Source organism: Hemitrygon akajei, chromosome 22 (genome assembly GCF_048418815.1).
Source record: "Hemitrygon akajei chromosome 22, sHemAka1.3, whole genome shotgun sequence".
In the NCBI taxonomy this organism is placed as follows: domain Eukaryota; kingdom Metazoa; phylum Chordata; class Chondrichthyes; order Myliobatiformes; family Dasyatidae; genus Hemitrygon; species Hemitrygon akajei.
In genome coordinates this window covers 58,902,488-58,929,981 of record NC_133145.1, presented here as the reverse complement: position 1 = coordinate 58,929,981, position 27,494 = coordinate 58,902,488, and the positions used below count along the sequence as shown (strand labels likewise).

The window sequence follows — 27,494 nt, the reverse complement described above, 5'->3', positions numbered from 1 at the left end:
TCAAACTTTCTTTGCAACTGTACATGAGGTTTTCAGTAGCAGGTAAAGGCAGAGTGATGTGATGTTCCAGATGTAGTGATTGGCTTGAAAATTTTGACTTTTGACTTTTGACCTTCTCAGTCTTTATTTGTAAACTTTTGCTTATCTATTATTATAGGTAAGTAACTGTATGATTTAAAGTAATAGACCCTCCCCGCCCCCACATATTACTGCAATGGAGTTGAGTGTTGGTGGGCAGCATGTATTCAAGAGGTAGCTCTGAGAGGCAAAAGTATATGAAAAATATGAAGATACTAAGGCTGGAGTTTTGGTGTCAAGGTTTATTGGTGGGGGTCTGATTGGCTTTGATCAGCTTTCTATTATCTTTAAGTTGTCATACTTCTTGTCAGTACCGGATAAGCAAATGTGTGTTTTTCCAGTTTCAATGGAACATTTTCAACCTGAAACATTATCTTTTTCTCTTTCTACAGCTACATTTTGCCCTACTGAGTGTTTCCAGTATTATCTATTAGCAATCAGAGTTTTTTGGGTTTTTATTTGCTATTCTTTTCAGGCTACCCAGTTATCCTTCAAGCTCGAGAGGTAACAGATTGAAAGGGTTTACAAGCAATTCTTTTGTTATTCAAAGGCATTTATTACCTTTAGTCACAGTTATGTAGAGGTAACAATAAAATAAATAGAAGAGTCAATAGGTTATCTGGTTCCTTCTGAGCTGCTTCTCCATTCAATAAGATCAAGTTATGTCTTTCCTCTCAGCTGTACTAACCTTATATTCCTCAATTTCCTAACTATCCAAAAACAATCAATTTCTGTCTTTAAATATATTTATCACTGAGTCTCTTGTGAAGAGAATTTTGTATTTTGTAACTGCAAGACATAAAATCTAATTGAAGAGGAAAACGGAAGCTGGGAGATAACTCATGTGCATTTGATTTTACTTTAAGTGAGGCACGTATGTATGATGTATGCTATTTACATACTTTTACATGTAACACATAATGAATTACTTGAATGAACAAGAATACTTAATCAACAATATATTTATAATATCACTCAAATATTAAATGCACAACAAATTTCACACATGCAGCATTTTCCAGGTGAAGTACTTGTTACTCAGCCTCAGTCCTGAGTGGATGATCCTTTATATTGAGATACTAATTCTTGGCTTTGGGCACACCAATTAGGAAATCATCATGCTTGTATTCAGCCACTCAGGTTCCATGAGAATTTTGTAAATTTCATTGACTCTTTTTCATGTATGTTCTTGGATAAGCCAGATCCATGCAGAATATTGCAGGCTCAATCTCACTAGGAACTTTATAATCAGTAAGACAAGAGGATTTTGAGTACAGGAGTAAAGACCAAAGTACTGTTTACCTTCCCACATCAGCTTACTTTACCTCCACGTCAGCTTCCAGTAATTTGTGTTCTGTGGATCTCTTGTGTTTTCCTGTCTATCACCATTTGAAATAAATAATCTGCATTTATAGTTTTGCTATCAGATATGATGATCAAAGTTCCATCAACCATGTGCTTAAATGTTCCCTTAGCCTTATCTATTCTTTAATGCTCTTCTGCATCTCTAACAGTTTATGCTGCTATCCAGCTTTGCATTATCATCCAAATCATTGATATTGGTAAGCCAGTATGCTCCTCCTGTTTTCAGTCCATCCTTCTATATTGCCTTCAATCCCATCTGTTCTGATTTTTCATAAATTTTGTAGTATCACATGAACAGGCTTTAATTTTCCAAATACAGTAAATTCATTGACTCCTTTTGTGTATTGTTTATATTTTGACAGATTTCTTAAATTCATGTTGACTCTGTCCAGTCTTATTCTTTTCTGTGTACCCTGTTACTCTTTTAATAACCAGATTCTACCATTTTCCATGCTACCAGTATGAGGCAGACTACTCTGTAGTTCCATATTTTCTCCCCTGCTTTCTTAAATAGTTGGGTTCTGCTATTGCAGTTTTACTGGAATGTACCAGTTGTTGTCTTCCAATCCTTTCAAAACTGTGGTGTTATTAAATTGTAGGGAATTACTGCTTTCAGTCCCATTAATTTCTTTCATTCTTTACTAATGCTAATTCAGCCTAATTTTCTTTAATACTTTTTTCCTCCACTTTATTCAGATTTATTCCTCGTTTGTTTCTCCACTATTTCCATTTTCTTCTGGGTGTCAGTAAGGAATCACAAACTTTTAATATTTTCATTTTTGTATATATTTAAAAAGTGATTTGGGACACTGAAATAGAACCTGATTGGAAGGATTTAAACACTGGGTTTGAGGAAATGTAAACGTGTACTTTGACCATTCCTTATTCAAGGATCAAGGGGAGTGATGGGATTTTACAGGAGTATCTTGTAACTGTAATATTAATGCGTGCTTTCAGTAAACATTAGACAAGGCTAAAAGACAAATGCAGGAAGAATTTAAACTTAAGTGTTAGGATCAATTTCATAGACTAATGTATTGTGCTCCTGACATAAGTGAGAAACTTAAAACAAAACCAAACTTATTCTGTTCAGGCATTTAGTAACTGAGCAACACAACTTTTAATACTCTTTTCAGTTACGAATCATGTAGTCTTCAAGGTTAGGTGAAATAATAGGTACAGAATAAACTCCTATTCTAAATTAGGCAAAGTACTTGTCATTGAAGGAAAGTACAATTCCAAAGTGATGTTTATGCGTTTGGTACTTCTATATACACATTACATTCATCTGTGCATACAAAACTATTGATTATCAAATTCTGCCGCTAGAGTGTGCAGATTTTGCTGTCTGCACTTTTGTTTTGATATTACAGTTATAGCTGAGTCCTGGGACATTGAATTTACTAAATGATATGTGATGTATGTAGACTATACTTCCAGTTGGAGGTATAAATCACATTATTGCCACCGCCCAGCTGCTCAGTGCAGCATCACTGAATTACACTATGAAAAATCTTTGAAATGATGAATGGACAAGGGGTTGTTGGAAGAGTGGTGTAAAGGATAACAACACTCAAAATGCTGGAGAACTCAGATGTCAGGCAGCATCTATGGAGAGGAATAAACAATCGATGTTTTGGGCCAAGGCTCTTCATCAGGTCTCAGCTTAGCTCGAAATGTTGACTGTTTATCCTTCTCCGTAGATGCTACCTGACCTGCTAAGTTCCTCCAGCATTTTGGATTTCCAGCATCTGCAGAACCTCTTGAGTTCGTGATGTAAAGGTTGCCGTTTTATATTTCTTTTGGGTTGTTTCACACTATGTGCAGGTGCTGTTTCAGTATGTGCGAAGTTTCAGAAACTTAATAACAGTAAATACATTTGCAGGACTTCCTTGTATCCTTGAGATTATATGCTGACGGATTAGACATAGTGGTATTATCATTTTGAGAACTCTGCTCTGTTAGACTACCACGTATGTTTCTTAGAGATCACTTTTGTTTTATAGCATTTGGTACACATGCATGCCTGAAGAAAGGAAAACAAATCAATCTATTTTCACTGAGCCAAAACCAGCAGTACGGAGAGACCATTTCCAAAAATGGTTGAAGACCTTCATAGCCAACTTTGAATATTTCACATACCTCCTATTATATGTTGTACTTCTGCACATATTTAACCCCTGAATATTTGAATCTATTATTTGAAAAGATTTCTTTGTTCTACTTTCCTTTGTAGAGTAAGTTTTCTGTGCAAATAAAATGAAAGATTTTTGAAAGATTTATTATTGCCGGTGTAGTTTTATTTTTAAGCACAAAGCCTTTCATATTTTTGGTTCACACTTGTAAAAATATCTAGAATTTTATAAGTGTGGATATTGCACAACTGATTTACAACCTGTGTGGGAATATTTAATTAAATTTGGCTCTAGAGCAATTCGTATGAGTTTTTGGTACAGTAGTAGTTTAGTCAGATATATGAATACTATGGTTTTCTTTACCTCTCAGCAATCTATGTATCAACATACCTCTGCTGTAAGAAATCAACATAGTCAGAAGGCTGCATATATCTGAGTTATAAAATCTCAGCTTCATTTTCAGATTAAATCTCCTTGTGGAAGCTTTGACTGTTTCTTTCATTAATTTGACAAAGTACAACTGATTTTAAAATCATTAGAAAATGTGATATAATTCTTTGACTGTCTTTCTAAGGTTGCTAAAGTTATCAGGTTTCCAAATGTGTGCACTTCTATTGAGGATCAATTGATCGTGGTTAGTTATCTCTGTTCTTGATTCTTTGCCCCTCTTGGTATATCTGGAGATATTCTTTACTAATTTCCTTAGGTCAAGGAGACAGTTCTTGATTTTTGCTTTGGCACTGTGTCCTGTACAAGGGATCAATAATCAGAGGGTATAGATGTTTAGATAATTGGCGGAGGTCCTAGAGGACATGAGATCTATTTTCAAATGTGCTGTTTGAAAAGAAGAATGAAAACCAGATTCAGTAAATATTTTGAAAGGTTAATTGGGAAGATAATTGGAGATTTTCAGGGCATGTGGAAAGAACTGGTCAGTGAGACTAACTTATTTAGAGAATTCATTTGAAGGTGATGGGTGATTGCTGCCCTCTTGTGTGGCAACATTTTGTTTGACTCATATTTATGTGATTGGTATAAATAGTAGCAAGAGTAGACATTTAGCTTGAGCCTGCTCTGCCTTTCAGTATAATCATGGCTTCTTCTCCCAGAATTATGTTTCTGCTTCCTCCCTTTTGGATTTGATACATTTTGTGTTTAAAAATCTATTTACTATTGACATAGATATATTCAATGCTTTGGCCTCAGCTGTCTTCTGTAGAAAATTCCACAGGTTCACCACCCTCTGAATGAGAATGCTTCTTCTCATTTTGGTTCTAATTGTAATATGTTGTATCCTGAGACTAGCCTCTCATTTTAAATACCCAGTCAGCGGAAAACCCTTCCTGATGAGGTTTAGCCTCATCAGCATTTTGTACATTTTAATGAGGTTCCCTCTCGTTCTTCTAAACACTAGTGAATAAAGACTAGTTGACCTAATCTCTCCTCATCCAGCAAATTTGTCATCTCAGCAGGAACCCTATAGGGAGGAAGCGGGAACTTTTGTTGTACTCACTGGGAGGTGGTGGAGAGAGCTATGATAACAACATTTTTAAGAGGCATTTGAATAGGTACACAAGCTGGCAGGGAACAGAGCGATAAGGACCATGTTACAGGTAGATGAGATTTGTGTAGTGATGGGAAAATAGTTGGCTCAGACATTGAGCCAAAGGACCTGTTCCTATAATTTTGTGGTCGCCAACCCGTTGATCGCGATCGACTAGTCAATCTTTGAGACTTTCCCAGTAGATCCCTGAAAAAAAGAAAGAAAAATAAATACACAAATACTGTTGAGAGATTGTTGCCGGGTTGCGGGGTTTTAGTTCCATTCTTTCTGCCCAGTGCGCATGCGTGTAGCTCCCCCGCTCTACACAGTGTAATTCAGTGGTCCCCAACCACTGGGCCGCGAGGAAACAATATGAATCAGCTGCACCTTTCCTCATTCCCTGTCAGCCCACTGTTGAACTTGAACCCACGCGAGGTCATCAGCCGCCTAAGCGCAGTGACACCCTTGCGCCAGATATCACTGGTTGGCCTTGCGCGGCCAGCAGGAAGTGCTGTTGCTACCGGCCTGGAGTGCGGACAGATGGGCGCTGCCTCTAAACCTGTTTCGCATACTGAATGTTCGTGGGGAACCCGGTGCTAAAATATTCGCAGGTGACCTAATTCGGGCTCAGCGTTTCGTAAGTATCAGAGCAGCTACCGTGCTGCGATCTACTGAAACAAACTTTTGTCGGCCGATAGATCCTACAAGGGGGGGCGGGCGCGCCCTGTCACACTCCTCGCTCGCTCGCTCTCTTCCGACTGCAACTGCTGTGGCCCCGGCACGGGGACCTCCGACCCTGACCTTGTCCTCTCACCCCACCCACGACCAGCCGCACTTGGCCAAGGCGTCTGGCAGCGGGCGGGTGGGAGGGAGGCTGTCTAATGAGGCAATGAAGCCCTCAAAACTGCTTCGGTACCTTGAGTCCAAGCACCCTGCGCTTAAAGACAAACACGTTGAGTTTTTTCAGCGGAAAAAAACGTGAGCAAGCGGGACAGAAGCTAAGTGCCGAGAGCCGCGAAAATTAAATTGCGGAATAGACTGGACATGAGGAACCTCTTCGAGTATCGCTGTATTCTGGTTGTGTTTAACACCCCCCCCCCCCCCCGCCAGGTTGGCCGGTCCACAAGAATATTGTCAATATTAAACCGGTCCGTGGTGTGAGAAAGGGTGGGTACCCCTGGTGTTTATACATTATTTCTACTTCCGGGTTGCGGGGTTTTACCTCCGGTCTTTTCTGCCCCAGTGCATGCGTGTAACTACGGTAATCAATCTGGGGTTGATCTCGCCTTTCACTAAGGCCGAGGTAGGAGATCTTGGGCTTAGAAAGGTTGGTGACCACTACTGTAATTGGTTTATTATTGTCACACATAATGCGATACGATGGGAGAAATTGTTTTGCATACTATCTATACGGAACCCTAGTACAAAGGGAAAATCCATAACAGAATGCCGAATACAGTGTTAAAGTTAAGAAGGTGCATCTCAAGTGGACAGATAAAGTGCAAATGCCAAGAAAAGGTAAACGGAGATCAAGAGTTCATCTCTCACCATCCAAGAAATTGATTTAAGGGTATTATAACAGAGGGGTAGAAGCCATCCTTGAGCCTGATGGTGTTTTCAAACTTCTGCTTGATGAAAGGGAGAAGAAAAGAGGGGTTTTTGATTAGGTTGGCTGCTCTCCCCAAGCAGGGGCAAATGTAGAAAAGTCAATAATAATAATAACTTATTTATAGAGCACTTTTCAAACAAATGATGCACTTCAAAGTGTTATACAATAGGATAAACACAGCAATCCAAGACAAAAACATGTTAGTTAAAGCAGCATTAAATAAATAGAATTTTAGGTGGTGACATTGTGACAAGAGGTTCCGTGGCTACTCTGGGGTGCAGTTTACCAGACCTTGAAGACTTACTGGCATTCAGTTTCACTAATTTTTCCAGTAAATTTTTAACTTATTACCTGTAATTTCTATTCATTAGACACTTGGTTCTCTAGCATTTCTGGGAAATTGCTTTCATCTTCTGTGAAGATAGAACTTGAATATTTGTTTAATTACTCAGCCATTCCTTGATTCCAATTATATATATTCTCCCATTTCTGACTAAGACATTTATCTTGATTAGACTTTTTGTATGAAGAGGCTTTTACAATACGCTATAATGGTCCTTCCAAGATTACACCCCTGCTAAATTTTTGCTTTCTCCATCAAACTTTAGTTTTTTTTTGTGCTGAATTTTAACCTGCTCCCAGTCTTCAGGGCTACTGTTTGCTGCCTTATATGGCTGCTCCTTTTAGAAGCCCACAGTTACACTGCTTTTCATTGCATGTTTTTACTGCAGAAAGAATGTTGTAGTTCTTTGTTCTTTGACTGTTAGCCATGGCTTTTCCACAGTCAAGTCACTTTTTATTGTCATTTCGACCATAACTGCTGGTACAGTACACAGTAAAAACGAGACAATGTTTTTCAGGACCATGGTGCTACATGAAACAATACATGTAACTACACTGAACTACCGTAGATTCAGGATTTTAAGCCGCTACTTTTTTCCCACATTTTGATCAGCTTTGAACACTGCGGCCTTTACTACGGTGCGGCTAATGCATGATTTTTTTTCATGCCGCCAAAAACATTTTGCCTCGTAACAGTAGACCAATAAAATTGATGAGTAGTTCACAGAGGTCCAATGAAATTGTACGATAAATCAAGCGCACTTTCACAATTAAATTATTGTAAATCAGTCATTTGTACTCACCCTCATCAACATGGAAAACACTCGAAGAAAAGCATTGTGCTGCCTTTATGGCAGTTATTTAGTTTATAATATTTTCGCTTAGTAATTCATTTGTTAGTATGTTTTCTGTACTACAGCCCGGAATGCTAGACGTCACATCCGGTTTCGCCGCGTCTTGTGGGAAATACCGGTTTGCGATAAACGGGAAGGTGGGGGCGAGCGCGAAACGCTGCTTTTAAGTTAAAGGCGATCAATAACTTTTCCTGGTAGGCTGCAGTATATATTTTTTTACCAGTCGCTAGGAGATATTGGAATGTATATGCAACGTAATTTGTGTTACCGATACGTATGTATATTTAAAAGTAGCCGTATTACAGGCACGGTTCGAAAAAAAGCATTTGCAATATGTATTTGTTTGTTACCATATGGATTTAATTAAAAGTTAAAAAATCCTCACGTGTAATATCTTTCTGTGTAAATATCTCATATTACAACGTGGGACACCTGCGGCCTAAAATCCGGTGCGGCCTAAAATCCGGTGCAGCCTAAAATCCGGTGCGGCCTGTACAAGTACAAAATTGATTTTCTTTCTAAAATTAGAGCCAGCGGCTTTTAATCAGGTGCGCTCTGTAGTGCGAAATCTACGGTACATAAAAACAACACAGAAAAAAAACTACACTAGACTACAGACCTACCCAGGACTGCATAAAGTACACAAAACAGTGCAGGCATTACAATAAATAATAAACAAGACAATGGGCACAGTAAGTTACAGTAAGTTGGTGTCAGTCCAGACTCTGGGTATTGAGGAGCCCGATGGCTTGGGGGAAGAAACTGTTACATAGTCTGGTCATGAGAGCCCGAATGCTTCGGTGCCTTTTCCCAGATGGCAGGAGGGAGAAGAGTTTGTATGAGGGGTGTGTGGGGTCCTTCATAATGCTGTTTGCTTAGTGGATGCAGCGTGTAGTGTACATGTCTGTAATGGCAGGAAGAGAGACCCCGATGATCTTCTCAGCTGACCTCACTATACGCTGCAGGGTCTTGTGATCCGAGATGGTGCAATTTCCAAACCAGGCAGTGATGCAGCTGCTCAGGATGGTCTCGATACAACCCCTAGTTGTTCTTGCTGATGAGACCCACCACGGTCGTGTCATCAGCGAATTTGATGATATGGTTCGAGTTGTGTGTTGCAGCACAGTCGTGGGTCAGCAGAGTGAACAGCAGTGGACTGAGCACACAGTCCTGGGAGGCCCCGTGCTCAGTGTGATGGTGTTGGAGATGCTGCTTCGGATCCGGACTGACTGAGGTCTCCCAGTCAGGAAGTCTAGTATCCAGTTACAGAGGGAGGTGTTCAGGTGTCTTTTTAGAGACAGCTCTATTATTACATAATATCATTGTTGCATGCTTCTGATTTCCACATCTTGATTTTTCTGAACCAATATTTTTTTCTCACTATTGCTGGGTTTTTTTTTAAAAAGGCATCAAATCAGTAGAAAGATGTGACAATTGGATTGGAAGATGTTGAGTCTTTGTGGGTTGAATTAAGAAACTGCAAGGATAAAAGGACCCTGATGGCAGTTATATACAGGCCCCCAACAGTAACTGGGATCTGGACCACAGATTACAACAAGAAATAGAAAGGTCATGTCAGTAGGGCAGTGTTATGAAAGTCATAGGAAATTTTGACATTGGGGAAAATCAGGTTGGTAATGGATCTCAAGAGAGTGAGTTTGTTGAATGCCTATGAGATGGCTTTTTAGAGCAGTTTGATTTTGCGCCTGCTAGGGGGTCAGCTATACTGGATTGGGTGTAATGTAATGAACTGGAAGTGATTAAGGAGCTTAAGGTAAAAGAACCCTTAGGAGAAGTGATCCCAATATGATTGAGTTTAACTTGAAATTTGATAGAAAGTAAAGTCTGACATAACAGTATTATGTAAAGGAAATTACAGTGGTATGAGAGAGGAGTTGGCCAAAGTAAATTGGAAGGAGATGCTGGCAGGAATGACAGCAGAATAGTAATAGAAACATAGAGATATCGAAAACCTACAGCACAATACAGGCCCTTTGGCCTACAATGCTGTGCTGAACATGTACTTCAGAAATTACCTAGGGTTACCCATAACCTAATAGGAAGGATATGGAAGGTTTCGGGTGCAGAGGAGATTTACCAGAATGCTGCCCCAATTAAAGGGCATGTCTTGTGAGGATAGATTGACGAAGCTAGGTCTTTTCTCTTTGGAGCAGAGGAGGATGAGAGGTGATGGAAGTGTACAATAAGAGTGGACATCCTGAAACTTTTCTTGAGGACAGAAATGGCAAATATGAGAGGGCATAATTTTAAGGTGATTGGAGGCATGCAGGCCATGCTCTTTTTGCTGCTGCCATTAGGAAGGAGGTGGATATCAATTTCTTCTTTCAGATCCCCTCCCCCTTCTTCTATTGCCCACTCTGGTCTCTTACCTCTTCTTACCTGACTATCACTTCTCCCTGCATTCCCTTCTCCTTCCCTTTCCCCTATGGTCCCTCTCCTCTCCTTTCAGATTTCTTTCTCTCCAGCCTTTCCACCCACCTGGCTTCACTTATTAAATTTAGCTATCCTTATTTCCCCTCCCCCACCTTTTTGTTCTGGCATCTTTCCCTTTCTTTTCCAGTCCTGAAGAAGTGTCTAATTTCCGTAGATTCTGCCTGGCCTGCTAGTGTTCTGTGTGCTGGAGTATCTACATATTGATTTAAGAAACCCTCCTGGACACACCTAACAAATTCTGCTCCACCTAAACCTCTTGCACTAAGAAGTCCCTCATGAAACAGCACAATTATTTTCACACCATTCCTTAATCTGCCTGCATATTTGTTCTTCAGTGTCCTGGTGGCTGTTGGGGAGTGTCTGTATTACAATCCTATCAGAGTGATTGCACCCTTCCTATTTCTGAGTCCTACCCGTATAGACTCAGACTCAGTGGATGAGCCTTCCATTAAGTCCCATCTGAGTGCACCTGTGATATTGTGTCTAGTAGTGCAACTGCCTCCCTCCTCTTATAACCCCCCTTTATCTTTTCCAAAACATCAAAGCTGTTGGGGGCTTTGAGGTTCTAACATTTAACTGTCATTCATTCTTTGGAGCATTCCTCTGTTTTTGTGGATGTTTGCAAAGAAAAAGAAATTCAGGATGTATATTGTATGCATTTCTCTGACTTTAAATGTACCTATTGAAACTTGGTATTAAAATGCACACACTTCAAACTATCTGTCCCATCGTACCTATTACTTTGCTTCTGCCTGTATTACTGGCCCTGAAATCTACCTTCCTCTGCATCCTTGTGCTCTGGTTCAATCCCTCTGCCAAACTAGTTTAAACCTTTCCCAAACAGCACCAGTAAATCTCCGGGCCAGGATATTGGTTTCCCTCCTATTCAGGTACAACACGTCCCTCTTGTACAGGTCACTCCTGCTCTAGAAGAGGTTCCAATGATTCAAGAAGTGGGAACCCCTTCCCCCTGCACCAGTTCCTCAGCCACAGCCACACATACATCTATCTGTACTACCATCTGTATCCAGAGATACCGGCCACGTGACAGACGCACTGCCACTGGCTGGTCAGAGGACACACCACATGCCAATCAACATTTGGTCCCTCCCAACTAATCAATGCACGCCTAAATTATTGGTCACCTTAATTGGATTATCTCGCCCAGCCCCATGCTATAAAAGGTGAGACATGTGCCTGGCTCGGTCTCTCTTACAGACCACCTCATTGAAGGTAAGTGCATTGATTTATGTTTGGGAAAGTCTATTGTTTGTCCTGGTAAGGGAGCCGCAGCTATCCAAGATCAAGGGGGATAGCTGACGTAGTGCTTTTCCTTGTTCTTTGTATGTGAAACTGTACCCTGTCCCCACACTGCTTTCTGTGTATTGTAGTTGCTTGTGTTGACCTGACTTCCCCTTGTAAATAAATTCCTTATTATTAAAACTGTGTGTGTCCAGGCCTCTACTGTTGAGACTCAAAGAACCAGTTATTTTCCCTCACAACACCATCCTATTCCTTCCCCTGACTAGCATGTGGTATTGGGAGTAATCAAGAGCTTACCACCTTGTACTGCTTTTCAGCCTCTGCCCTAACTCTCTATACTCACTGTGCAAGACCTTTTCCTTCTTTCTACCTATGTCATTGGTCCCAATGTGTGGCTGGAATTTCTGGGAAAAATGAGGAAGCTGCAGGACAGTTGTAATCCATAAACAAAGAAATGCTCATGGCAAAATAGTACAACCATGGCTGACAAAGCTAATGTAAAAACAAAAGAGAGGGCATGCAACAAAGCAAAAATTAGCAGGAAGATAGAGGATGGGTGTTTGTACTTGTTCTTTTTTATGCCATGTATCGATGATTTAGATCAGGGGTGTCAAACTCATTTTAGGTCACGGGCCGGATTGAGCAAAATGCAGCTTCATGCGGGCCGGATCAGTCGGACGCGTGCGATCGCAGCTTTCGTTGCCTCCGTTTCTTCAGCCTGCTCTCATGTGTCTCAGTCTCTGCTATAACTACAAAGTGTTTCACTTTACAAATTCCGTTTCTTATGAAGAAGACTGCCGAATAAACACTAAAAACCCTGAAAACCTGGTACCTAAATAAACTCAGCATTAGCCATATCATATGCCATAGGCGCTTCAATTACTGGGGCCAGCTTTAATAGTAATTAGATATTATCTCGTGGGCCAAAGATAATTCCACCGCGGGCCGGATTTGGCCTGCGGGCCTTAAGTTTGACATATATGATTTAGATGATGGAACATCTGCTTTGTTGCCAAGTTTGCAGATGATACAAAGATTGGTGGAGGGGTAAGTGGTTTTGGGGAAACGGGTAGGCTGCAGAAGAACTTAGATTAGGAGAATGAGCAAGAGAGTGGCAAATGAAATGTTGGAAAATGCATGGTCATGCACTTTGGTAGTAGAAATAAATGTACAGTCTATTTTCTATATGGGGAGAAAATTCAAAACTCTGAGATGCAAAGGAACTTGAGTCCTTGTGCAGAACACCCTAAAGGTTAATTTGCAGGTTGAGTCGGTGGTGAGAAAGGCAAATGCAATGTTAGCATTCATTGCAAGAGGTATTGGCTACAAGAGCAGGGATGTGATGCTGAGGCTTTATAAGGCACTGGTGAGGCTTCACCTTGAGTATTGTGAACAGTTTTGGGCTCCTTATCTAAGAAAAGACAGGCTTGCATTGGCGAGGATTCAGAGGCAGTTCATAAGGATGATTCCAGGAATGAAAGGGTTATCATATGAGGAATGTTTGATGGGTTGGGGTCTGTACTCGCTGAAATCTAGAAAGATGAGGGGAAATCGCATTGAAACCTTTCGAATGTTGTAAGGCCTAGACAGAGTAGATGTGGAAAGGCTGTTTCTGATGGTGAGGGAGTCTAGGACAAGAGTGCACAACCTCAGCATAGAGGGGTGTCCATTTAAAACAGATGTGGAGAAATTTCTTTAGCCAGTGGGTGGAGAATTGTGGAATTTGTTACTGCAGGCAGCTGTGAGGCCAGGTTGTTCAGTGTATTTAAGGCAGATATTGATAGGTTCTTGAGTGGACACAGCATCAAAGGTCATGAGGAGAAGGCCAGGGAATGGGGTTGAGAAGGGGAGAAAGGATCAACCATGATTGAATGGCGGAGCAGACTCAATGGGCCAAATGGCCTAATTCTGCTTCTTTGTCTCATGGTCCTTTTCCTTTTTTCCTTGGTCATTTAGCTCTCATCCTGGAATACTGTAGATAGGTCTTTATGATGGCAGTTATGTTGTATGTCTTTATGTCCATTTGTGCTAGTAGTTTATTTATCTTATTACAAATAATTGGAAGTATAGACTCAATTGCCACTTTATTAGGTACACCTGCACACCTGCTTGTTAATGCAAATATCTAATCAGCCAATCATTTGGCAGCAACTCAAAGTATTAAAAATATGCAGACATGATGAAGAGGTTCATTTGTACAGACCAAACATTAGAATGGGGATAAAATGTGAGCTAAATGACTTTGACCATGGACTGATTGCTAGTGTCAGATGGGCTTGTTTGAGTATCTCAGAATCTGCTGATCTCTTGGTATTTATACGCACAATGTTTTCTAGTGTTTACAGAGAATTGTGCAGAAAAATTAAAAAGATTCCAGCAAAGGCTGTTCTGTGGGCGAAAAAGCCTCATTAATGAGGGAAGTCAGAGGAGAATGGCCAGACTGAATCAAGCTGACAGGAAGGCGACTGTAGTTCAAATAACCATGTATTACAACAATGGTATGTAGAAGAGCACCTCTGAACATACAACATGTCGAACCATGAAGTGGACGGCAGAAGACCGCACCAGGTTCCACCTCTGTCCCTAATAAAATGGCCACTGAGTGTACATTAAATTAGCTTTTTAGTTTGAAACGTGGCCCTCTTTTAACTATTTATTTTTCTTTACCTGAATCCTAATCGTCGTTGCACTCTTGTTTGCTTGTGCTCTGCCTTCTCAAAAGCAGTTTAGCTGTCCTTGGCCTAGTAACTTCACTCAACTGTTTGCTTTTTTAAATTTTTCTTTGGTATTTTAAATTTCTGTCCACAGGGAAATCCCTGCCCCATTGTTTAGTTTTAAATCCCCATCTACTTCTGCAGTTACTCAGGTTACTCAGTTCACAAGAGCACTGGTCCTACACATGGCACAGATGTAAGCAATATATAAAAAAAAGAATACACATGTCAGAAATCTCAAAAACAAAAAAAGTGGCAGTCATCTGCAAGCTCATGATTGGCCTTCTGGTTGCCTGTCATTTTAATTCTCCATTGCACTCCCACTCTGGCTTCCTGTACTATTATGAAGACTAATGCAAGCTTGAGAAGCAAGACCATGACTTCTCTCTAGTCATTTTGCGGCTTTCAGAACTCCTCATTTTCCAGGTTCAGTTCGCTGCCTTCCTTTCTGCCTGTATCAGAATTAGTTATGATTGCCAACTGTTACACTTTATTCTGCATTGTTATTGTTTTATCTTGCTCTACCCCAATACACTGTGTAATAATTTAATATGTATGAACAGTACGCAAGAATTTTAACTGAATCTTGGTATACGTGACAATGATAAACCAGTGCCAATATGAGCAAGAGATTGAACTGTTACTGCCCCTAGAAAAGAATGCAGAGTACAGGTTACAGTTTTATCAGCCATGATCTTAAATGCTGGAGCAAATTGAGCAGCAAGTGACCCAACCAGTTAATTTGTAAGTTCACATACTTCTGTTCAGTCATTAACTTCCAAGGTACAAAAGTATGTGGTTAAGTAGATGGGACCAACGTAAAGAAGTCTGCTGAGCTAGTGACCCATAGTAGATCTATAATGGTAGCTTGAAGCTACCAGATTACTTTGTAAGTACATGGTTTATTTATGTCTAAGGAAAGGACTATTTTTGCCTAGTCTAGACTATAGGCGACTCATAATTCAGAATTGGATTTATTATTACTGACATATGTCGTGAAATTTGTTGAATTGCAACAGCAGTATAATAATTTAAAAAGTTCTGTAAGTTACGAAAACTAAATAGTGCAAAAGAGGAATAATGAGGTAGTGTTACATACATAAAATGCTGGAGGAACTCAGCAGGCCAGGCAGCATCTATGGAAAAATGTACGTCGATGTTTCAGACGAAACCCTTCAGCATTTCCAGCATCTGCAGATTTTCTCGTTTGTTAATGAGGTAATGTTAGTGGGCTCATGAACTGTTCAGAAATCTGATGGCAGGGCGGAATAAAGCTGTTGTTAAAACATAGAGGTATGTCTTCAAGTTCCTATACCATCTCCTTCATGGGAGTAGTGAAAAGATGGCGTGTCCCAGATGTTGATGGTCCTTAATGATGGATGCTGCCGCCTTGAAGCATTGCCTCTTGAAAATGTGAAGAGGGTTGTACCTGTGATAGAGCTGGCTCGGTCTACAGTCTCCTGCATCCTCTTTTGATTCTGCACATTGGAGGCTTCATACCAAGCAGTGATGTAACTAGAATATTCTCGCTCTATATCTGTAGAAATTTGCAAGTGTCTTTGGTGAAATATCAAATCTTCTCAAACTCCTAATGAAGAAGAGCCACTGGTGTGCTTTCATGATTATGTTGGTGTGTTGGGCCTAGGATAAATCTTCTGAGATGATGATCAAGAACTTGAAGCTCAATAAGAAATGGTGTGTGTACTCCTGTCTACTTCTTTCTGAAGTCCACAATTTCTTGGTTTTGCTGACATTGAGAGCTAGATGTTGTTATGACACCACTCAAACAGCCAACTGCTGTGTGCCTTCTCGACACCTCTAAGTTTCTACCAACAATAATGGCATCATTGGTAAATTTATAGATAGTGTTTGAACTTTGTTTAGCCATACAATCATGAGTGTGGAGAGAATAGAGCAGTGGGCTAAGCACACATCCTAAAGATGTGTCTGTGTTGATTGCCAGCGAGGAGGAAATGTTATTACTAATCCACACTGACTGATCTCCCAGTGAGGAAGTCAAAGATCTAGTTGCAGAGGGAGGTACAGGTTTTGAAACTTGTTGATTACTACCAAGGGCATGATGATGTTGAACACTGAGCTGCAATTGACAAACAGCAGGCTTGTGTATGGATGACAGAATTAATGCCCTTTTGGCCAAGTTTGCAGACAATACAAAGAAAGGAGGGGGGCAGATAGTGTTGAGGAAGCAGTGAGTCTACAGGACTTGAGCAGGTTGGAACAATAAGGCAAGAAGTGTCAATTGAAATATTGAGTAGGGAAGTGTTTAGACATGCACTTTGGTAGAAGAAATAAAGGCATAGACTATTTTCTACAGAAGAAGCAAATTCAAAAATCAGAGGTGCGGAGGGATTTGGGAGACCTTGTACCAGATTCCCTAAATGTTAACTTGCAGGTTGAATTGGTGGTAAAGTAGAAAAATATAACGTTCATTTCGAGAGGACAGAATATAAGAGCAACGATGTGCTGTTAAGACTTTATAAGGCACTGGTCAGTCTGCTCTTGGGAGTGTTATGAGCAGGTTTGGGCCCCTTATCTAAGAAAAGATGTGCTGGCATTGGTGAGGGACCAGGGGAGGTTCACATGAATGAAAGTGTTAAAGTATGAGGAGTTGTTTGATGGCTATGGGCCTATACCCACTGGAGTTTAGAAGAATGGAGGGGGGGGGGGGGGGAATCTCATTGAAACCTATTGACCATTGAAAGACCAAATGGATGTGGAGAGGGTATTTCCTATAATGGTTAAGTCTAGGATCAAGGATTGTAGCCTCAGAATAGAGGGACACCCATTTAGAACAGAGATGAAAAGGAATTTCTTCAGTGAAGGTTAGTGAATCTGAAAAATTTGTTGCCGTGGATAGCTATGGAGTCCAAATCATTGACTGTATTTAAAGCAGAAGTTGATAGGTTCTTTGTTAGTCAGGGCATCAAAGGTTATGGGAAGAAAGAAGGAGAGTGGGGTTGAGAGGGATAATAGATCAGTCATGATGGAATAGTAGAGTAGACTCGATGAGCCTAATTCTACTCCTGTGTCTTATGGTTTTGTGCTTTGTTGTTGTCTTGGTGCTCCAAAGCTGAGTGGAGAGTCAGTGAGATTGTCTCCATTTTTGACCTGTTTTGGCAGTAGGCAAATTGCTGCAGGTCCAGGTCCTTGCTCAAGCAAGATCTGATTCCATCATGATCAACCTCCCAAAGCATTTTATGGTAGTTATGAGTGCTACCAGGATGTAGTCAATGAGGCAGGTGGGAAACCCTGAATGCAGCAGGGTTGAATGCAGATTGAAGATGTCCTTCAGCACTCTAGCCAGTTGGTTGGCACAGATTTTCTGTACTCTGCCAGTTATGCTATCAGGGCCTGACCCTCGGCAAGGTTTCATCTTCCTGAAGGATGTTCTGATATTGGTCCCTGAGGCAAAGGTCACAGAGTCACCAGATGCTGTGAGGATTCACACAGGTGTAGTGTTGTTCTCCCTTTCAAAGTGTGCATAATACATACTGAACTTGTGTAGTGAAGTATCATTGCCATTTGTGCTGTTAGGTTTCACCTTGTTGGAAGTAATAGCATGCAAACCCTGCCAGAGCTGAAGTGCATCCTTTTCGCTTTCACAATGGCTTTCTATAGGCCATACCTGGACTTTTTATAGAGTTCTGTGTCGCTGTCTTGAACACCTCTTATCTTGCCTTCAGTAGACTGAATCTCCTGGTTTATCCAGGACTCTGGTTGGGAAAACTCGATATGTTCTTGAATGTTCACACCTAACCATACAGGTCTTAATGAAGTTGGTGATGGTTGTGGCATGTTCATTCATATCTGAAGATGAATCCTTGAATATGATCCAGTTTACTAATTCAAAGCAATCCTGTAAACATTTTATTGCCTACCAAAACCATATTTCTGTGGCCTTACCACTGGTGTTGTAGTCTCTGCCTATGTGCTGGCCTCAGAAGTACAGCTAAAAATCATTAATGTGGCTTACTCTTAAGTATCACTTCAGAAGCAAAAGAATTGGCCGGAAGCTGGCCTTCCCAATGATTCACATTCCAGAAGTGAATGAATAAACATTAAATCTCGTGTTAACTTTTTTTTGTCATAAGGGAAACTATCCCAGAATCATCCTAGTAAATTTCTTCTGCAACTTTGTGTAGACCTTCTAACCGTTCGTATTGCCTGTGGGTGTGCTGTTGAACTTTGAATAGAGCTGCCTTGTTTTCAGTTTTGTAGACTGTTTGGATCATTGCAGACTGTTTGGTTTTGTCTGTCTGAACTACCATTCCACCTCATATATGTGTACATTGCAAACCAGAGTGTTGATGCAAAATTATTTTAGTTAAAGGGGCAGTATTACCTTGCAATATTCTGCAAGATCCTATTAGAAATGTTTGCAAATGTTACATCATTTATTGGCAATTGTGTTCTCATTTAATTTTAAACACATTTGTATTGCAAGCCAAATCTGGCAAAATAGGATGTTGTGAAGTTATTTGAGAGAAGATTAAGCTGCAAAAATTCAGCCCCCCTTTCCTGCCTCACCAATTATGGCAGCTTTTCAAAATCAACATTTGTGGTGGTTTTCTGGTTTATACATTTTCAGCAATTGATTCGTGTCTGTAAACCTTAAATGACAGCACTTGCCTCCTTAAGGAATTAATGACAAGCTTATGTAGATTTTTATTGACTTGATGGATATTTGTCCTTGGAATTGCCTGGTAATCAGTCTCTATTTTCTCATAAACTTGGTTCAAAAAGACAAAAGAAATCAAATTGCTAATTTCCATTTTTTTTAAGCAATGTCTGTAGTGAGATGCTGAAGATGTTCTATTCAACCGCCAGGACTTAAGAACTTTTTAAAAGCTATTATTAATGCTTTTTGAGATAGTGATTTAGATGCATATCATATTTTTTTACTGAGTTAAGTATTGTATGTAATTAGTTTTGCTACAACAAGTGTATGGGACATTGGAAAAAAAGTTGAATTTCCCCATGGGGATGAATAAAGTATCTATCTATCTATCTACTTCTACTGTGGTCTAATTACCTTTCAGCTGTAAGTCAGCAAACACTTTTACCTTTTTGTTTCAATTTTACAACTTAATGAAGCTAATACTATCCATTTGCAATGGATTACTGTTATGTACTGTATTATTTTCTATATACTCTTCTATCAATTTATATCAATAGATAACAAAAATAAAATATCAAGTGCACTAATTTGTTCTCTTCACTCCTGAGAGCTAAAAGTACCCTTTTAAATGTCAATAGTGGAGCAATTGAGCAATATTTAGCAAAGGTGTTACTTAAGAACCAAATGGAAGTTTTTCTCTCATTGTGAAGGTCCAGTTCTGTTTATTGGGAGGGTCTGTTTTTTGGTTCAAAGGTGCAAAGAATAAAGCTGTTTACAAAAAAAACCAAAATCTAACATGAGCTTTTTCATAAATGAGTGAATGGCTAAGCTCTGGGTTGCCTGCTAAGTGTTATAGCATTCAAATATCTGAAAGGAAAGAATACTGTATTCAGTCCTGGCAATAGGGGATGGGAATGTGGGGGGTGTGTGAGAGGAGAAGGTAGTGGAGTGGGGTTTTTTAAAGCCAGCATGATTACAATGTGCAAAATGGTTTCTTCCTTCCTAGACAAATTCTGATTTGTAAGAGAATCTTTCCTCTTTTACTTTGCTCTCTTCTGGACAATGAAAATGTGTATTTTTTTACCTTTTAAACATTTTTAATAAAATTTATATCGTTGTATCATACTAATTTCTATTCCTTCTCCCTACAGTTCATCAGTTATGTATTGTTACCTGCATTCAGTAAATGAAAGTTTTTTAAAAATGGATGCTAGAAATCAGAAATAGAGAACTCTGGATTATATCTAATTTATGAATCATTATTTAGAAACTTTAAATCAGATTATGGTTAATTTACATTTTGAATTCTATTTCCCACCTTCTTTCAAAGTTTTTATTTATTTATTGATTGAGATACTGCACAAAATAGGCCCTTCTGACGTTTCGAGGCACTTTGCCCAGCAATCCCCCAAATTTAATTGGAGCCTAATCATGAGGCAATTTACAATGCCCAATTAACCTACTTAAGTGGTAATTCTTTGGACTGTGGGAGGAAACCAGAGCACCCAGAGGAAACCCATTCCTTACAGGCAGTGGCTTGCTTAATGCTGGTCTGAGGAAGGAGAGATGATGGTGACCTGAGGGCAAGAGTTACATATTTCTGCTACTCTTTTGGTGACAGAAAAATGTTGACATAATAATTAAAGTGATAATGTTGGAAATGAGTAAAGATCAACCATCCTGACAATTAAACCCAGAAAGATTAATTGTAGAAATGAAAGTGGGAAAAAATATTCAGATAAGTCTGAAGCAGTATAAAATACTGGAAACAGCAGTTTCAAATGCTTGATCTGCAGAGTGGTTTCAGCATATTTTGCTTGTTTTATGGTAGCAATGACAATGATATGATAATGCAAATAGTAGGACAAATGCTTTATAGCTATGCACTACCAGATCTGATTGGACCAAAGAGAACAATTTGGAAGAATTCAATGCTCCCCATTCAACACCTGCTCATTGCTTTTTCCCTAAAGAACAATTTCATTCAATTTGGCTTGCAATTCAAAGTGTGAATACGGTGAAACTGAGTTAGGTGATTTGCATAGACCAACAGTCCAATTATAAACAAAACAGGATCTAGTGCTTTCCTGGTGTATATGGCCTATGAAGTCTTTTTTGGCTTCCAGCCTGGTACAGGTGTCTATTTTAACTGTCGTTTCGATAACAAACTTCACCATTTTCATCAAGGTGGTTCCTAGGCACATCTAGTCCTGTGGTACGTATATTCAACTCCCGTTGTCCATCCCTCCAGACTGGTTAGTCCTCAACCATTCAAGCTTCTGCAACTGCACAAAACTACTGTGTTGCGCCAGTGGCTTTTGGGACCACCTGGTGAAGGAAGCCATTGAAATGAAACTAGAGAAAAAGACTTCTAACAAAGGTGAAGGTCTCGCTCTAAGTAAGAACTGGACTATAATTTCAAACAAGGTTGGATAGCAGAAACCTGATTGGTTGAGGACTGACCAGTCAGGAGGGAGAGATGAAGATGGCGAAGTTTGTCATTGAAGCATTGGTTAAAATCAATGCCTGTCCTGTCTGGAAGTCCGAGAAAAGTTTATACGTCCCCAAAACACATTTTTAGATCTGGATATTTCATCAATTCTGTTCATAAATAATATCCAATGTATTTAATATTTGAAGTACTATTGAAGCTTGGCATTCAGCAGCCACTCCCCACATCCATCTCCTGCTGATGAATCTTCTGAAATGCTATACATGAGAAATGCTGTACATACTAGAGATAATCCCTTTCACCACGTAATGATTCCACTATGTAATGCATTAATGCTGAATTTAAATTTGTAATTTTTCATGCTTGTCATTCTCCAATGACATTAGGACTAGGCTACTAGAGAGCCTACTGTGGTAAAACATGATTTTCCACCGTTTGGGATTGTAAAGTTCAAACAAAGTAAACTAAGATATCAACTGCAAAACAAAATTGGTTGGATGTAAGGAGCTGGCTCAGTGTGTGGTTTATAATGTAAAATTCAGACACAGGTTGTTTAGATGTAAATCTTTTTTCTTTCAGCAAAGAATTAATAGTACATTTTAGACAACAAGTCCCAAGATTGCAAGATCAGGCAACACCCATGTAAAGGCATTTTTTGGTTATGGAAATTCACCCTTACAGAATTCACAAATCGCAACCTAAAAATTTGCGATACAGAATAAAATATATGTTAGCAGAGAGTTGAGGGGAGGGTGGTGTGGGAAAAATGCAGTTGTGTGAAGATTGTAGAGAGACATTGATAGGATGCAAAAGTGGGCTGAGAAGTGGCAGATGAAGTTCAACACGGAAAAGTGTGAGGTGGTACACTTTGGAAGGACAAACTCCAAGGCAGAGTACAAAGTAAATGGCAGGATACTTGGGAGTGTGGAGGAGCAGAGGGATCTAGGGGTACATGTCCACAGATCCCTGAAAGTTGCTTCACAGGTAGATAGGGTAGTTAAGAAAGCTTATGTGGTGTTAGCTTTCATAAGTCGAGGGATAGAGTTTAAGAGTCACAGGGTAATGATGCAGCTCTATAAAACTCCACACTTAGGGCACACTTGGGATACTGTGTCCAGTTCTGGTTGCCTCACTATACGAAGGATGTGGAAACATTGGAAAGGGTACAGAGGAGATTTACCAGAATGCTGCCTGGTTTTGAGAGTATGCATAATGATCAGAGATTAAGGGAGCTAAGGCGTTACTCTCTGGAGAGGAGGATGAGAGGAGACATGATAGAGGTATGCAAGATATTAAGAGGAATAGATAGAGTGGACAGCCAGCACCTCTTCCCCAGGGCACTACAGCTCAATACAAGAGGACATGGCTTTAAGGTAAGAGGAGGAAAGTTCAAGGGGGATATTAGAGGAAGGTTTTTTACTCGGAGAGTGGTTGGTGTGTGGAATACACTGCCTGAGTCAGTGGTGGAGGCAGTTACACTAGTGAAATTTAAGAGACTACTAGACAGGTATATGGAGGAATTTAAGGTGGAGGGTTATATGGGAGGCAGGGTTTAAGGGTTGGCACAACATTGTGGGCCAAATGGCCTGTACTGTTCTTTTGTTCTTTTAACTCCCATTTCTTGGTGTACATGCATGCAAATAACATGGCTTTGGGTCGCAGCAAGTTTTGATGCAGGCAGTTTACTAGAAACATGACCCCCTGTAATATATGGGACTCCTGTATAACATTGATGTAGTTGGCTCTGGGTTTTGGTTGGACCAAATGTTAACTGAATTTTGTTTTTGCTTTATACTTGCAGTTTTTCCCATTAATACAAAATTTACATGATTTGGTTACTGACAGGCATATAAAATTCTAAGCATTACTTTTGTTTGAAGTGTTTACAGCCCATCTGTGAATTTAATAATAGATCAGTTACACCATTGGCTAAAAGTCTCTTAAAAATGCAGTTTGTACTATCACAGTAAATCCAAAATAGGCTACTGGAGTTTGTGTAACAAACAAACTGCTTTTTCAGTGATTGCAAAATTAATGTTGTTCCTTAACTCATGCTGAATGGATGAAATTGGCTTCTAGAAAGCTATTAGAAAAATGTTTCAAGTAGATTTTGTACTGATAAATTGTTATAATTGAATACATTTAACTTTTGTTTCAGACCTACTGCAAGATTATAGCCTCTTTCAGACTAGCTACAAGATTTGAGTCCCAATAGAATAGCCTTAGTGTGTCTGGTAAACAGGACGAGGTCTAGTCTGTGCAGCTGGCAACAATAGCAATGCACAAAGTCAGGTGTAAGAATCTGCACATCCATTACAAAAAGAAGATCCGCAGTAGACAGCCTTTGCAGGCTGAAATGTTGCCAAATGGGAAATGAATCACCGTCTCTGAATGGGATGAGTGCTATGCAAGAACAGTTCAAAATTCTAAGTATTTTGGCTCCAAAACCATTAAAAATGATTAATAGTTTGTCATATTTCCTTTGGTGAAAAGGGTGGATTGGTTTATTGTACTGTTTTAGAAATATGATTTTCTGTTGTGTGCAGACTGTCTCTGTCGTGCAGTATTTTGCTTCATAGTTATAAGGACTCACTAGAATTTGAAGGAAAGGTTTCTTTTTACATGAATTTTAGTGCTATGATCTTTTCTGTAGAAAATATACTAGGCAAGGATTGCATTTTGCTTGTGTCGAGGTTAGGTTTGACCTTGTTTAGAAATTCCTCTATGCAAACTCACTGCTTACTACTTGACAATGGGCTGCTTTCTCTCAAGGTGTTTGAAAATTGTAACGTGGTTCGTAGCAGTTCACTGTTCAAAAAAGGGAAGAGATTCTTGCTTTAGCCTTTGCTCATATGGCAACTCAGATATGTTTGTTGCATTTTCTGTCCAACTTGCTGGATGGTGAAACGTACTTGGATCTTAATAAAGGTATTACTTCCAACAGTAATTAAAACCAAAAATACCATTTATCTTCCAATTCTTTTCTATTTTTTTCCCTTTATGAATATATCACAATGCATTGGGCATGAGTCAGAAGACAATTGGCAGTGGAAATGAGCCAAGTGAGAGGATTCCAAAAGTTTAAAAAAAAACTCCAGATGGAGGAAATCTGAAATAAAAACAGAAAATGTTGAAATCTCTTAGCTGGTTAGGTAGCATCTGGGAAAGGGAAATGGTTAATGTGAGAAGGATTCTGGCATTGAAATAAATGGCATTGACAGAAGTAAGTAATGACTGCATTGGCAAGGCTGTCACAGAAGATGTTTTTACTGTGGCTGGTAAGAATGGTGAATAGCCCTTCATTTGAAAAACATCTGAGATGTTTAGGCAGTATTGGCCACCAGGAAGAAGAAATAACAGCTACAGATTTTAGATTAGTGTGGATGGATTGAGATTATGTTTGTGGGAGGGGCTAGAGGAGAAGAAAGAATAGCTGAAAGTTCCATTTTAAAAAGGAAAAAGTGAAACTACTGAGAAACAAGTTAAGTTACTATTTTAAGAACAAAAATAGCTGGCAGGTGCAGGAGATGGTTTAGAGTTGAGGTTACTAGCACCAACGTAGACTGCATATTCTGTAGCCCGGGGATTTCAAGTGCTCTTCTGGATGCTGTTTAAATGTTGTGAGAGTACCTTAAAACACTAACCACTTGGGCACTTGCAGAAAATTTCTGTTGTCTTTATCTTTAATAATTTTGTTAACATTTTATCAGGCCCTCTCTCAACTATCCCTGCTCCAAAAAGGTAAACACTGCCTATTCTGGAGCAAAAAAAAACAGACTGTTGGAGGAACTCAGCAGGTCAGTCAGCAGTGATGGTTGATGTTTCGGTTCAAGAGTACATCTTGATGTTCCTTCAGTGATTTGATTTTGCACCTGATTGCGGCTTCTTCAGTCTCTCTTTAAAACTAAAAAGATCCATTCCACCAATATATTGTTAAATCTCCTCTATACCTTTTTCAGTGCACTAACATCTTTCCTATAATGTGATAACCAGTACTCCAGCTAGTTCTGAAGGCACCCACCATTCATTGTGTACATCCTGCCAAAGTTCATCATCTTGCACTTAAACGTAAGAAATAGGAGCAGGAGTTGGCCATCAGGCCCATCGAGCCTGCTCTGCCATTTAATAAGGTTGTGGCTGTTCTGGCCATGGACGCATCTCCACCTTACCTGCCTTTTCCCCATAATCCTTAATTCCCCTATTATGCAAAAATCTATGTAACCTTGTCTTAAATATATTTACTGAGTTAGCCTCCACTGGTTCATTGGGCAGAGAATTCCACAGATTCACCACACTCTGGGAAAAGCAGTTCTTCCTCATCTCCATCCTACATCTACTTCTGCGAATCTTGAGGCTATGTCCCCTAGTTTGAGTCTCACCTATCAGTGGAAACAACTTTCCTGCCTCTATCATATTTACCCCTTTCATAATTTTGTATGTTTCTATAAAATCTCCTCTCATTCTTCTGAATTCCAGTGAGTATAGTCCTGAGCAGCTCAATCTCTCCTCATTGTCTAACCCCTCATCTCCGGAATCAACCTGGTGAACCTCCTCTGAACTGCCTCCAAATCCAGTATATCCATCCTCAAGTAAGGAGACCAAACATTATGAAAAGTACATCTATTTCATTATTTTCATATACTAGTATTTTTTCTATAGAAAAATTATCTTATTTTGATGTTCTTTTCCAATTTTATTTGTAATTGGTTGTTTTTTCTTCCAGTTTGAAGCAATAACCACTAAGTTAATAATATAAATTATTAACACTGTGATGGTCATATTGTTAATTAACCAGTAACATGGACAGGGGAAGAAGATAAACTAAGTGTAGTTCAAATGCTTGCTGACTTTATACTTTCTCACACTGTGATGGATTATGTAGAATTTTAAAACTTATTCATTATTGAAAGTTAATATTGTATTAATTGTAGCTTGTACTGTAGGTGATATATGTACTGTATTTTGCACCTTGGTCCCAGAGGAATGCTATTTCATTTAGCTGTATATTTGAGTATGGTTGAATGACAATAAATTTGAACTTGAGAACTAAGTTATATACTACATATTGTGTGTTCTTATTCTGCATGATCTGCTGTGACTTCTGAATTAAGCTAGATGTAAAACCTGAGCTTTTTATTTCTTTGAAATTTTGGATTCTTTGACTAAGATGTTTAATTAGTCTAATTTTCTTGTCATATACAGATTGTAGTTGTATACAGATGAACTTGAATAATGAATATTGGCTGATTGATTAAACGGGGACTCATTAAAGTTGAGCCTAAGCTAATTTAATGGCACAACTAGAATATAATACTGTACATGCAAGAGTTTGTGTGTAGTATTCAGAAATAGATGTCTATTTCCTCTGTTTAATCTGAAGCCTATTATCCAGGCTGACTATTTTGATAAAGACTGCAGGTTGAATGTGTGATCTACCTGGTCTTTATCGCTCCCTGAACTATTGGAATAACTGTTTGTGATTTCATTGTATAAAGTCTTACTAATGTTCAACTTTAGGTTCATATCATGGATGACCCTCCTGTGGAATATGGTCGCCTGTAAATAATGAGAGATCACATCTAGTCCACACCATGTACAACATTATTTTTTCCTTTGAAAGTCAGTTACAAATTTGAGCTGTTGCTGCACATTTAAGATCCCATGTATGGCACACAATTCCAAGCATTTATCATTATTGAAGAACTATATTTTTAATCTTTTCTTAATTCCTCATTCCTAATTAAATTGGATCAATTGATATTTTCCATGCAAGATGGTATAGGGGAATCTGCTTATCGACCTTAGCTGGTGTTGTCCTTCAATTGAATGCTTAAGGTATATTGACTGTGATAATCGTTATGATTCTTCCTGTAATTTGACTTCTTGTCATTTTTCTTGTGATGGAATTTAGTATTAACCTAGAGTATATTATTACATTCAAGGTCATGTTTTAATGAGGAAACGTGTGTCTGATTCTTGATAACAGTTGACATCTATTTCAAAATGGTCTTTTTTCAAATTGATTATTTGATCCCTTTATTTTAGA

At 39.3% G+C, this 27,494-nt stretch overlaps 1 protein-coding gene across 1 annotated transcript in view; it reads left to right on the top strand.

Moving 5' to 3' along the window:
- Positions 1-27,494, top strand: part of smurf2 (SMAD specific E3 ubiquitin protein ligase 2) — a 219,851-nt gene that overhangs the window by 46,288 nt on the left and 146,069 nt on the right. The gene's annotated exons all lie outside the window — the stretch shown is intronic.